This window comes from Canis lupus, chromosome 4 (assembly GCF_048164855.1).
Source record: "Canis lupus baileyi chromosome 4, mCanLup2.hap1, whole genome shotgun sequence".
Lineage (NCBI taxonomy): Eukaryota > Metazoa > Chordata > Mammalia > Carnivora > Canidae > Canis > Canis lupus.
Genome location: NC_132841.1, coordinates 81,738,392 through 81,753,473, shown reverse-complemented (window position 1 = coordinate 81,753,473; position 15,082 = coordinate 81,738,392). Strand labels below are relative to the sequence as shown.

The 15,082-nt window shown below is 36.1% G+C and overlaps 1 protein-coding gene across 2 annotated transcripts in view; it reads right to left on the bottom strand.

Moving 5' to 3' along the window:
* LOC140632723 (cadherin-10) overlaps positions 1-15,082 on the bottom strand; it is a 174,254-nt gene that overhangs the window by 124,528 nt on the left and 34,644 nt on the right. The window lies entirely within an intron of this gene.

Below are 15,082 nucleotides of genomic sequence, written 5' to 3'. Positions count from 1 at the left end.
ACACACACACACACAAACACACACGCACACACAAAACAGTGGACGCATACATCTATCACTGAATTTACTTTAAAGCTCTAAAGAATGAGAATCTATAGCATTGGGAAATGGCTAATAAAATGATATGACAAGACACACAAAAAACAATATATCATTTAAGATCATAAAGCTTAAAAAAAATCATAAAGCTTGTAGTGGTCCTTTCTGGTTCCATCCCCCCGAATACTGGATATGTCTGATGTGTAGTGCGAAAGGTGCATCCTAAGTTTGCAATCACAAAGTGTGTTTATAAAATCACAGTTGAAAAGAAATTGTGCAACTGGAAAAAATTAATTTGGGGGCTAATCAAAAGTAGTTTTAGTGTGTATATCCACATTATTACAAATGGCAAGATTTCATTCTTTTTTATAGTTGAGGTATATTTCATTATTCTTTATCCATTCATCAGTTGATGGACACTTGGACTATTTCCATCAATCAGTTGGCTATTGTAGATAATGGTGGTATAAATATTGGGGTACATGTATCCCTTTGAATTAGTATTTTTGTATTCTTTTGGTAAATACCAATAGTATAATTGCTGAATCATAGAGTAGTTCTATTTTTATTTTTATTTTTTTAAACCTCCATACTGGGGATCCCTGGGTGGCGCAGTGGTTTGGCGCCTGCCTTTGGCCCAGGGCGCGATCCTGGAGACCCGGGATCGAGTCCCACGTCGGGCTCCCGGTGCACGGAGCCTGCTTCTCCCTCTGCCTGTGTCTCTGCCTCTCTCTCTCTCTCTCTGTGACTATTATAAATAAACAAAGAAAAAAATATTAAAAAATAAAAATAAAAATAAAACCTCCATACTGTTTTCTGGAGTGGCTATACCACTTTGCATTCCCACCAAGAGTGCAACAGCGTTCCCCTTTACCCACATCCTCACCAAGAACTGTTGTTTTCTGTGTTGTTGATTTTAAATTGAACAAAATTTTTAAAAATGATGTATTTCAAAATTTGTAGGGTATAGTTAAAGAGATGCTTAGAGGGAAATTTATAGCATCAAATACCAACTTCAGTAAAGAGAAACATGTCCAATCAATTATCGAAGCTTTGTTAAATAGACTATTAAGAGAAGAATTAACCTTAAATCGAGGAGACAAAGGCATATGTATATATATAATAAATATGTATATTTAATACAGAAAATGGCATATTACATATATTATTTCTTTTATAAGAAACATAGTAAAAAAAAGAATCATAGTAAAATGAAAAAATAAGTCATAAACCTGGGGAAAATAATTGCAAACACGCATTTATCCATGTTACATTAAAAACATCAAAGTCAATAATTAAACAACCCAATTAAAAATGAGCACAGGCTTGAACAGACATCTCAACAATAACAACAAAATACGTAATAAACTATGCCAAATAATCTCATAAAGAGATGCTCGACATCATTCACCATTCATAAAAACTTGAAAAGTAAAACCACAATGTTTACCACTACCGTACATTTAATAGCTAAAATAAAATTTAAAAAGACATTAACAAGTGTGAGAAGGATGCAAAGCAAATGAAACTCCTATACTTTGTAAGTGGAAAAGCAAAATATTATAGCTACTTTATTTTTTTATTTTATTTTTTTATTATAGCTACTTTAGAAAACAAATTGAGGTTTCTTAAAATGTTACACATGCACTTACCATTGGCTACAACTTTCTCACTCGAGGTATTTGTCCAGGAAAAATAAAACCATTTGTTCCCATGAAACCACAGTATATGTCAATGATTATACCCACATTATTCTCTCTTCATTACCATCAAAAACTGGAAGCCTGGGGACCCCTGGGTGGCTCAGCAGTTTAGCTCCTGCCTTTGGCCCAGGGCATGATCCTGGAGACCCAGGATTGAGTCCCACATCGGGCTCCTTGCATGGAGCCTGCTTCTCCCTCTGCCTGTGTCTCTGCCTCTCTCTCTCAATCTCTCTCTCTCTCTGTAGTCTCTCATGAATAAATAAATAAAATTAAAAAAAAAAAACTGGAAGCCACCCGAATGTCCTCCAATGGGTGATGGGCACAGGAGCTGTGGTACAACTGTACCCTGACATGTTCCTGTCAGTACCAGCATGTGAACTACTGATACAGCAACACGGATGAATATCAAAGGCATTAAAGAAACCAGACTTAAATATCATATACAGTGTATTTAACTCCATTTATATGCATTCTTGAAAAAGTAGAAAATATAAACCAAACCATAAAAGATGAGTAGTTGCAAGGCACCTAAGTACCACAAAGTGACATGAGGGAACTTTTGGGGGACACGGAAATGCTCTCTACCTTTTCTGTGGTGATGGTTATGAAACTGTATACATCTGTCAAAAGTCATAGAAATTTACACTAAAAAAGGATGAATTTACTCTATGTAAATTAAACCTTCATACAGACGGCTAATAGGTAATGAAGAGATGCCCAAAATCACTAACCTTCAAAACAACAGTGAAATCTCACCTCACACCTGTCAGGATGGTTATTCTATAGAAGGATAATGATAAATACCATTTTTTCAAAAAGGATATATAGCTTCGCTGTACTTACCTTTATCAAATACTATAGTTTTAAAAGCATTTAAGAAGGTGCACTTCTATAAATCATCCAGAGAATGAACCACTACATACTGTTTATAAATCTAAATAGGCAGTATCCAGGAAAGGTCCATTATTTTGAAATTTTATTCAGATCAGTGGATCCTTTATTCTACTCTGAGATATTGGTGGTCCAAAGAAAAAGATGCCCTAAACTATGTGCTCCATCTCGCTTCCTGTTATTCTTTCATTCTAGCTAGTTATTGGTTGTCAAAACAACAGACTAAACCTAACACCCAACAGTGTGCCAACTATCTTTTTTTTTAAATCTCCATAATCTCATCAAGACTTTATAACCTGAGTTTGGCCTGACACTCAGAGTTTCCGAAAACAGGGGAGTCAGTGCAATAGTGCATAAAATATCAGGGTTCTGAAAGCCCATGCCTGCTTCTGGGAGTGTGTAATTTAATAAAGTGTTCACTGATGTCAGCGCACTGGCTCATCACACTTGTGTTGATGTCAAGCCTATAGCACAGAGACTCCTGCTGCTAATTAGATGACTGAAGTTAAGATTACATTTTCCCTTGGAATCAGATGCAAAAGGTGGGAAAGTTATTCCCAAAGGGGTTTAGATTTACAAGTATCTGATGGAACAGAACAAAAATAGGGAAGGGCACCCTTTAGGGAAAGTCAGCTACGGAAACAAACTCAACAGAAATGCATTATAAATGAGAACAAAAGTTATGAAAGACACCACCAAGCTTCCCCTATTCCCACTTTATTCACACACAAATTTCTAACATGAATTATAAATAAGGAATAATATTTTTATGACTTACATGCTAAAATTTCTAACAATCTTTTGTAAATCCCAGAGAAATTGGAGATCCGTGAGTTAGAATTCCATATGTTGTATTTTACACCTTACTGTCTGGGGATGCCTATTAACTATACCTCTCAAATTGTTTCTGAAAAAGTCAAATTAATGATTTCTCAAAAGGAGTTGAATAATGTATCGTTCACAGAGCTAGGAAGGATTTTTCATCTGAGATCATACAAATGGAAGTTTTGTTAATATTGGAGCAGAAGCAAATATCTTGTGATGATTTTCATAAAAGTGTTTTATTTAATACTTTAAATATTTTATCTCTTAGTCTAGCCTAAGTATTAAAGATTACCTTGTGATAAAAAATTATCGACTCAGTGTTATTGTAAAGGTAATTATATATAAGCAAGCCCTCCCCCCTGCTTTTTTAATTTGATAACATCAACCTGGACATCTTAGCTGCCTGACAAACTGAATCCTTAGTTTGCTACTGAAATATTCTTGACAAGAAATGTTAGTATTAGGAAGAAGTACACTGAACAGTGTATGTGACACAGTATTTTTTTTTAAAGATTTTATTTATTTATTCATGATAGTCACACAGAGAGAGACAGAGAGGCAGAGACACAGGCAGAGGGAGAAGCAGGCTCCATGCAGGGAGCCCGACATGGGATTCGATCCCGGGTCTCCAGGATCGTGCCCTGGGCCAAAGGCAGGCGCCAAACCGCTGTGCCACCCAGGGATCCCGTGACACAGTATTTTGTATTTTTAGTAATAACATAGACATATTCTTACAAAATAAAGATATTGCAAATAGAAATATCCCATTTTAAACCAGCAACGATGAAAAAAGATATGGAATAGTAATGGATTCTGTTAGCAAAATGAGCCATTTTTTCTTGACTTCTCTTACTTTACCTATCAACACAATATGTGTTATTCTTGAATGGTCTGACTTACTTGTGTTCTGAATATTTTACCAAAAGCTTTCAAAACATAAAGCATTAACACAAATTGCATTGTTTCAATATTTATGAAGAAAATTAAAAGTTTTATTATCCCGTCACTTGATCAATCCATTCAATGAACAATTATTCAATACTTTGTATGAACCAGGTACCAGATTTAAAAGTACAAGACTCTTTTAAACAAAGTTAGTATTCAACAGGGAAAAAGAGGTATTAACAATATAAACTGAATGTACAGCATTAGATTTATACATTTAAAAAAACTTCTCATGACACATGTTGCTAATTGCTACACCCCGATTAATTTAACACCATTCTTCGGGCTGGAGATTTTGGGGGTTTGGCTCCAAGGGTTTGGATAGACGGAAATGGTGATTATTTAGCACTGAGTTTCAAATTGTATTTTCTTTAAGTATATCTGTAGAAAGGCAGTAATTGTTGAATTTGTAAAGCTTTCCTAAGAACCTCAGTATTGGGATCCCTGGGTGGCTCAGTGGTTTAGCGCCTGCCTTTGGCCCAGGGTGTGATCCTGGAGTCCCGGGATCAAGTCCCACATCGGGCTCCCTGCATGGAGCCTGCTTCTCCCTCTGCCTGTGTCTCTCTCTCTCTCCCTCTCTCTCAGTGTCTCTCATGAATAAATAAATAAAATCTTTAAAGAAAAAAAAAAAAACTTCAGTATGGAAAAAATTAAGGAAAAAAAACAAAGAATTCTCATTCCACCAGAAAGGAGGAAACAACTCTCAATTCTGAAAGAAGGGCTTTCAGGAAAACAAACGGAATGGCAAGTGGTCAAAGAGGGTGAATCTCCTGGCTCCTGACAAAGTCTTCCTCTTCTGGGCCTCCAGTCAGCTTCCTCAAGGCTTGGCTGGGGGGGTGGGGGGAGGAAGGAAGAGTTAGAAGCACAACCTGGGGAGTAGATAGAAATGGCTGATGAATGTGTCCAGGTGGTGATTCGGAGGGCAGCCTGACAGAGGCCATACAATCACTCGTGTTCTGAAGAATCAACTCGTGAACCAGAGCCAACATTAGAAGGGAGAGAGGAATAGACAAGGAGGTGAGATCACAGACTTCAGGCCACACAACAGGACACTACCAGAAAACATGAAGCCAACCGTACCACATCAGAGGCCTGTACGACTCTAGGGTTATCTACCCAAATGATCACCCCTGAAATGATTACAGCGTAGTTTTCAAGGGTGAGCTACTTGGCAAGAGAGACCAACAGATATCCAAGAGACAGGCACTACCACCAGCACAAGACTATGAGAGCTTCCCTGCAATGCTCTGCTTTCCGCTCTTCCCTATTAGGCTTCTCCTCACATACACATTTCTCAGCCTGGCTGGAGTCATCGTCACCTCTGCTGGCCATCCCCTAATTCCCCTGGTCATCTGGCTTTGCCTCCATAATCAGACACCCATCAGAGTTACCAATCATGCTGCCAGCTGTCAGATGTCCGTCCATCTCTTCCCCTGCCAGTCCAAAATTCAGGCGATAACCCTGATAAGCACTGTAAGGCGACACAGTGATGCAGAGCAGAAGCGAAAATCTATTAAAAGTTACTGGCATATTTTAAGGGGGTCCTGGACTTGGAAATATTCCACATTGATACACATACACCGGACATTTTTAGCTAGCTGATCCTTTTTTTTTTTTTTTTTTTTTTTTTTTGTAGAGTCTAACTCTAGCTTGAAACAGTTTCAGAAAATCATCTTTTATATATGACCAATTATTATATTCCAACCACTGAACAAAGTACTCTTACAAATGCTGTTAATTCTCAAAATACTGTGAATTGGATTTTTAATTAAATAATTGAGAAAAATAAGGCAAAAATACTTCAGATGCATGTGTTGGGATATAGAAAATAACATCATATTAAATAACTTCTTAAATATAAATTGAATTCTTTAATCTTAATTTCAATAGCGGTAGTTTTATAGTCCATTTAAAAGTTGCATTGACTAAGGTCATATATATATATTTTTTATTTCCACTATGCTAATTGTAGTTGATTAAATTTAAAGACAGATATTTAAATATTAATATTTTTTCATGTTATAAATATGAATGTTTGGCCTCCATTTAAAAAAAAACACTCATGAATAAAACATTAAATTTTCTCTGAATGGCAATGCTAAATACCTCTACCAAATGGAATTATGATCCCTGAATATAGAGATTCTATATTGATTTAATTTATTTCTGGTGAAATCTTCATACTAACATCAATAAATACTTTCTAGCCACATTCTAATCCTTAATTTTATTTTCCTTAGTCCAAATTCTCAAAGCATTTTAAGTGTTTGTACTTATGTGCATTTGGGGGCACAAAAAATATGGGACATGATAAAGGGGTAAAAAAGTGTAAACAGGTGAAAGTGCTGAACAAAATAGGGATGTTGTCCCTTTTACTGAGCCCCTTGAGAGGATAACTCCCCCCTTGGCTGTCCCTGAAGGATCAACAATCAATACCTATTAAAAGACAATTAAAAAAAAAAGAACAAAAAGCCTCTGAAGGGTTAACATTGGTTCAGTAACATAAGTTAAACATATTTCTATATAGTATAAATACTGTTTCCCTTTTTAGATTATTTACTGCTCTGGGAGAGAATTTTTTAAATTTTATTTATTTATTTGAGAGAGAGAGATTGTGTTTGTGTGTGTGTGTGAGAGAGAGCAGGAGGAGGAGCAGTAGGAGAAGGAGAGAATCTCCAGATGATTCCCCACTGAGTGTGGAGCCCAGCCTGGAGGCTTGATCTCACAACCCAGAGGTCGTGACCTGAGCTGAAATCAAGAGTTGGTCACTTGACCAACTGAGCCACCAGGTGCCTTGGGATAGGACTATTTATTACTTTGTTTTTTATCCCTAGGACCTAGTATAGATCCTGGTATATATAGTCACTCAATAAATTACTGGAAAGCAACATATAATTTTTTCCTTGATAGGATACCCACAACTAGATCACAGAAACTATTAATACCACTTACTTGATAAATCATGCAAGTCTGAGGAATTATGTAACATGGTTCATGAACATAGCTAGTAAGTGGCTAAACTAAGATTTTACAACAGTCCCTTTCATTTGTCTTTATTATATCATCTTCTACCTATAGACTATTCATAACATGTAAAACAGCAATAAACAGGACCACTAAAAATGTTTAAAAATTCCTGTCTCCTATTTTTCAGCATAGATTTTTATTAATTCTGATAGGTATATGTCTAACATGGTCCCCAGTGATCCCTTCCTCCTGGTGTTCACAATCATGTGTAATGCCTTCCTCTTGAATGTTGGGCTGGCCTAGCGACTTGCTTCTAACCAACAGAATTCTGGAAATGTGAAGATATATTAACTCCAAAAATTGTGACTTAAATCTTGCTAGCAGACTCTCTCTATTGTTGTCTTTGGTTCATGCTTGCCTGACAAGCTGCCATGTTAGAGAGGATCATGTGACAAGGGATGACTGGCCTGCGGCCAAGAGCCATCAAAGAACTGAGGCCCTCTGTCCAACACCCTGTGAGGAACTGAATTTGGCCAACAACCATCTATTCAGTCCCTCTCTTGGCCCCTTTGACTACAACATGTGAAAGAGATCCTAAAGCAGCAGACCCAGCCAAGTTACGCCCGTATTCATGACCCACCGCCGCTGTAATAGAATATAAGTATGTTGTTTTAAGCAGCTACGTTTTCTGATAATTTGTTACATACTAATACAACACTAATATGATAACATTTTAAGAAATTAATTTTTTAAAAGGATCGTATATTCTAGAAAAAAGTATCAGTTGCTTATAACCATGCAATATAGGTAGTAAAGGGACAAAGTATCCTAAAGGCCCATTGGAAGTTAAGAACAGTTACTTGAACTACAATAAATGCCACACTTTATGTGATTCCAACCACAATAAGGTACATCAAAAAGAAAAATTTTTAAAAGCTAAAAAATGTTTTGGATGTACCCCATTTCTTATGACCTGAACTCATCAATTCAAAGATACATTGTTTTTTTTCATATTTTACCACATATGCAGAACGTAGAAAACATCATTCAATTAGTGGCATAGTTGAATTAAAAGAAGTTTGTTCTCTTATCGACATAAAACAATAATGCTCATACAACTGATAAACCAAAATAATCTATAAATGTGTTAATGATATAAAACTTTGATATTCTTTTTTTGTTTGTTTGATCTGTAATATTGGAATAAAAATCGAGGTTCTAGAAATCCAGAGGTCACCTAAAAAAATACACAGCCCTCAAATTTATACACATATTTCTAATGGTAGTTTAAAGAGTAATTTTTTTCATTTGTTTACATTTTTTGCTGTGGTTCCTTTTAATTGGTATAGTGAAATTGGTATGACATTAATTGAACTTTGGAAATGCAGGGTAGTTTTTTTAACTCATCAAAAGTGTACGTGGTTATGACAGCCTCTGATTGACTATTACTATTATATTTTTTAGTCTTTTTTAAAAGGATGACTGAATTTTTGAATCTGGATTGTGCAGCACCTTATTTGTATAGCATGAAGACACAATCTTCAGAGATATAAGTCACATCTCCTGTTTTTGAGACAAACTTCAGGAATAGCATTGTGATCTAGGATGATCCTTGCACACTTTCATATAGAAAAAAAGTAAAAGAGTGCAATGCAATAGTTTTCATTCTACCTTTACTGGAGGTGTCTGCTTCTTAAAATCGAAACAACGTGTGAAAAGTGGCCTAGATATCAGCATTGAACTGTTATTATTTCATATATGACTATAGCTCTGGTGAGCAAAAGTACCTTAAAAATAAAAACTCTGGAAAAACAATGCATTCATGCTTTCTGCTGTAAATATATCTATGAGCAAGTACAAATAACTGGCTGGTTGATAAGACTCATTTTTACAGCAGTATGATTCACTTTTATAGTCTTCCTAGCCAAAAAAGAGATTAAATCATCTTTATTTTCTACATATCCTCTTACTTTCCTGTATAGCAGTTTTCAAATTTTGTTCATTGTTTTCATTGCATTCTTTGCCCTATTCTTTGGCTTGCAAGCCTCTTCTTACTGGAAAAAAAAAGAAATATAGCTTTCATTTATTATAAAAATGAAAAGAAGTCCTTGGAAGTACATGAGGCAGCTTGTGAAGACATTCTCAGTAAGGAGGAATTGGGACCGTGTTGCAACACAGAACATTCTGGCAAGTGTCTCCAGCTATACATGAACTAATTTGGGGGCACATAATTTATTGGTCATTAAAGAACCGGTCTCTTGCAAAGATACAATACGCAGTACAGATGAAATTTTCTCATTATTGTTTGAGTAGAAAGACTTGTAACAGAAAAGCCTTTTTGAGCTGGGCTTCTCCTGCTCTCCCATCCCTACTGAAAACACCTTGACTCAACGATTAGGTAAGTAGAGGTATGTTGAATGAAGTATTTAATGAAAAAATTATAAATACAACCTGAAATCTGAGGAATTATCTATTTGTAGGAATCCCTAAACACCAAAACTAACAGATAGTCTTGAGAGAAAAAAACAAAAGAAAACAAAACGCGTTCTAGAAGAGTATGACTAAAGTCAGATCAGACAGCTAAAGAACATAGTCTTACTATTTTGATAGGGTGTTTTCTGGTTCTTTGTATGACTGATGTTAGTATATGGCAAACACAGTGGATCTGAAAGTGTTGAAAAAAAAATAAGTACTCACTCTTGATGGGGCAAATATTGTGAGATCTAAGGATAGACCATATCATTGCCCTGATAACTCATGAAGTAGGAAAATGTAAAGTATGGAAAAGGCACGTTCAAATACTGAGGCCTGGCACAACACAACATTCAATGTATTCCCTTTCCAAAACCAGAAAGAAATAGAAAAATATCTTTTACTGCCATGAAATTAATGCAAGCTTGCTCCCTCTCAACGGCAGCCACCCTTCCTCCTGATCGGAAGACAGAGAACTTAGACAATATAAATGTGGAACAGAAAGAGTAAGAATCGGGGAACTGTATTTGCTGATCTCACTGTAATCAAGGAGGGGCCCACTAATTTTTAAAACTTGAAATAACAGAGGGCTGGTAAGTATTTGGCAGAGGAGCCAGCATGGCATCGCGGATGAAATGGGTGAGGATTCAGTCACAGGAGGTTTTTTCTGTCATTGCCTTTGACAACCTTCTTGTTGCTGGGGCCACCATCTGCTGAAGCCAGTTTTGTTGTGTTTTTTCAGATAAGGTAAGTGGAGGTCCAGGCACAATTAGGGGGCTACTGAGGCCTGCAGTAATTCTCTCTGCCAACCAGACTGATATTTGAGAATGAACCCGGGCACTTTTTAAATTGAGGCAGAGCACAAGATCCATATTTATCTCGGCTTTCATTCTCCGTTTTGCCACCTGCTTGCTCATTGTTTACCAGCTGCATCCAAGAGAACAGGACTTATTTTTAAATATAGTCCCCACCCCCCCCACCCTGGTGCTTTTCTTTGCCTAGAATAGTAGGTGATGAAGATGTGCAGGCTTTGGCTTCAACCAAAATCCCATCTTCCACTGCAGGAGTTTGGCACCTGGAGGCGCTCACACATTCTGATGTCTCCAGTGAGTGTGGCCACCACCTCAGGCCATTTACATACATTCTTAACTATGCTTTTGCTTCTTTTTAAATTAAATTTAGGTATACTTTATATACAAAACTCACCTATGTGATCTATGCAATTTGATGAGTTCGGATATATGCACACACCTGTGACATCAACAACACAAACGAGGTAATAAACACGTCCATCACCTCCAAAAGGTTTTGTGCATCCCTTGCCTTTGTGTGTGTGTGTGTGTGTGTGTGTGTGTGTGTTAAAAACACTGAGCATGAGATCTATCCTTTTAAATTTTTAAATGCACAGCACGGTGTTCTTAACCATAGGCTCCATGTCACACAGCAGAACTTATTCATCTCCTGTAACTGCGACCTCCTATCCATTGAATGCCAACTCCCCATTCCCTCCTTGCCACATCTTCTCAATCGCCCAAGTTCCTCATAATGCATCATACCCTGTCTCTGTCTACTTTTCTAATGCCATCTCTCATCTTTTCTCTCAGTTGGCTTTCTTCTATCTCCATTTATACTCACCAATACATCAAGAATATTTCTGCATCAGCATCTTTGCACCTGCTGCTCCTCCTGTGTGGAAAGCTCTTTGCTTAAATTTTGCATAGTTCATATTTTTCAAGGCTCAACTCAAATATCACCTCCTCAGAAATTTCTGACTATCTTACTTGAAGATAGGCCTCAAAGACATTCTTGCTCACTTCACCACATTCATTTCTTTTGTAGATTGTATCACACAGTGATATTAGCGCTATTTTTCTTAAATATTTATTTATTTATTTAAGAGACAGAGAGAGAGAGAGCGCACAGGCAAGGGGAGCAGCAGAGGGAGAAGCAGGCTCCCTGCTGAGCAGGGAGTCGAACACGGGACTCCTGGAATCATAACCTGAGCCGAAGGCATATGCTCAACCGACTGAGCCACCCAGGCGACCCAATTAGTGCTATTTTAATCTATTGCTTAACAGTCATCTATTCTTAAAATACATTCTACATGAATACAAGGACCTAATATTTATCATTTTTTGTTGCATCCACAAACACAGAACAGTGCTGAGCACATTGTAGAACAATATTCTGTTGGTAACAAATCAAATGAAACAAAGAATGAATAACTTAAGTCCTTTCTAAGACTAGGGAACTTCTCTAAAGCCTATTATCTATGATGGATTGTGCTTCTTCTGGTGAATATAAAGCTCCAAATAGTATAGACATACCTCTCTAACTTTCACTTTACTTCCAGGTACAATTTAGGTTCTCATCTTCAAGCCTATCCATCAGACTGGCTTTTATTATACTGATGATGCCATAAATTAATTCATATATGTGATTCCACAAAGTGATCAAGGCATGTCTTTTGGAAATTGTGCCTTGAGGTATGAAGTGGTCCTTACTGTGATTGGCCATAGCAGATGTTCACTATCCAAATCTCTTGGCAATTAGAGGTTATGATTTTGACTCTGGCATTTGTAATTTATCTTTCCACATTGTCAAGCCAGCATGCCTTCTGTTACTTTAAATTACTCTATGCATGCAATGTTACCTATAATTATTTTATCTTATGCATTTTTGAAAGAAAATATATATATATTTTATCACATTGCATGGGTTTAGTTCTTTTAGGCAGGTTAAAAAGAAGAAGAGGGCCTACATGTAATAATTTTCTAGAGGTATCCAGATTTGTTAAAAAAAACAACAGCAACAGACTTCAGTTTGTTTTTCAGCTGCAAAAACCATGTGATATTTAAATGTTCACTACGTAAGTCATAAAGAGAGAATGATTTTTGTGTGTGCGTTTCTGAAAGCTAATGAGAATTAGGAATTTTTTTAAACAATAAATTCAGATTGTAATTAGCATTACGGTTTTCAAGTTTTCTTGCATTTTTAGGGAAGAACATTGACAAGGATTCTACACTTGGGGATTTCTTAAAGCCAAAAGACAGAAAAAGAGAAGAGAGCAAAAAATAAATAGGTGTAAAAAAATAATAACATTGATAAATGTGAATCGAGTTAGTACAAAGTAGGAGCTATTACTAGATTGCAATTATTTTGGAAACCCTGAACATAACTAATTCTCTCTATATGTAAAAAAGTATTATGGAATCAATTGTTCCCATTTTGAGAAAATTTAGATGAGGAACAAGATGACATTTATTCCCCAATGTGGTTTAGTAGGCATTCAGATGTTTTCATTGATTCTAGAAAAGCAGGAGTATCAAATGCATATCTCTTAAACCACTGGACTAAGGCCGAAGTCTTGTGTTTATCAATTTGCATGTCTGCTAAATTCGCTCTGTGGCATGACCATAGATTACACTGGTCTTCAGAGTGCATGTGTTATTTTTCCTCTAATACCTATTTTATAAATGTGTCTTCTTCTTTTTCAAGAAGATCTAAGCAAGATAGTTATTTTAGAAAAATACAAATTTCTCATTATTTTGATTCCATTGGTTTTAATATCTCATCATTTTAACACATGTATCCTTTGTTCAAAAATCTTTGCATGGTTATCACTGCAAAGGAATGACAAATCCAGCCTCTTGCAAATGCAGCAAGTTGCATTCCTAGTGAATCTATGTCAGTTTTCTGACAGTGGCACTATTGATATTTTGGATGAGAAAAGTCTTCATTGTGGTGGCGATAGGGTATCTTGTGCAAGGTAGGGTGTTTAGCAGCATCCCTGGCCTTTATTCACCCCCTGCCAGGAGCAGTGACACCCTGCTCAATTGTGACAGACAAAAATGTTTCCAGGTATTCCCAAATGTTCTCTGGGGAAGTAGAAGCAAAACTGTCCCCAACTAAGAACCACACATTTGAAACATCACCTATAATATTCACATTTAGATGGATAACTTAATTAAGCACTATTATTATTAGCAAACCCTAAATAAATTGCATAAGATTAAAGGAAACTGAAGGGAAGTTTAGAGAGAAAGGAAGACTAAGGGCTGAAGTTAGAGGCTTCAGGATTAAAGTCCTGAAAAGAGGTAAAGCATTGGGCAGATGTTTACAGTTGCACTAACTTAAAAAACATATTCAGGGGAAAAAACATATTCAGCCATAATTTACTGATGAAAGTATTGATTATTTGAAATACAACTGGATTCTCATAGCCTAGGCATGTCAACATAAATTCCAAATGACTTACAGAGGAAATGTAAAAGCAAAGTTATCATTTAATATTTTTCAGATCTTAGAGGGAAAAGCAGAAGACTAGAGAAATATCCAGCCACAAATTAACAGAAGATGCTGCAAAGGAATTATTAAACAACCACTTCTAAGTCTTCACTTGCTCTTTCTGTTAGGTTTATATATCCGTACATTTTGCCACGCATCTCCAAAGAGAAGAGTCTCCTTGGTGAGTGAATGACCCCTGTATCTCTACTCCACTCCCTTTCATGTTGGCCATGTAACTTGGTTAGGCTAATGACTAGCAGCCCCAGGAGCAAGAGGACTACTAAGACTTTGTTTTGTTTACACAGGAACATCAAAGAAATAGCTGACAAATATAACCTTTGACAATATTTCTAAATATGCATTAATTTCATATCCTTAGGAAAAAGATAATTTGAATACTTTTTGAGAAACAATTGGAGGGGAAAAAACCCACAACTTAGGATTCTGATGGAATCTAAATCAAAATGTATAGGAAGTTAATTATAAAACCATCATACCACCATTATAGACATGACCTTTTAAGGAAAAAAATAGAATACATTATATCTTTCTATAAGGTAGAAATACAGCCAATGTAAAAGTTGTAATAATAACAAACGTACGCATTTTTAAGGACAACATTCATAATTGGAAAAAATATGCAACATGTATGATAGAAGATTCAATATCTCTAAGGTAGAAAGTACTTGAATGAGTTAATAAAAAATGAGAACCACAATAAAAAAAATGAGTAAAAAGATGAATAGGCAATGCCTTAAAAATATAAGAATCATTATACTATATATGTGTCATTATTTTTGCTGACAAGTCCATTTCAAATACTTTTTCAGTATTGATTAAAAGACCTGCCTTTTAATTCCTGAATCCCAAGAAAGAATTACAAAGAATAGATTTCTCAGCCTCCTTTGCAATTAGGAAAATCACATGAGAATTTGGCTGCACAAACTTGATGC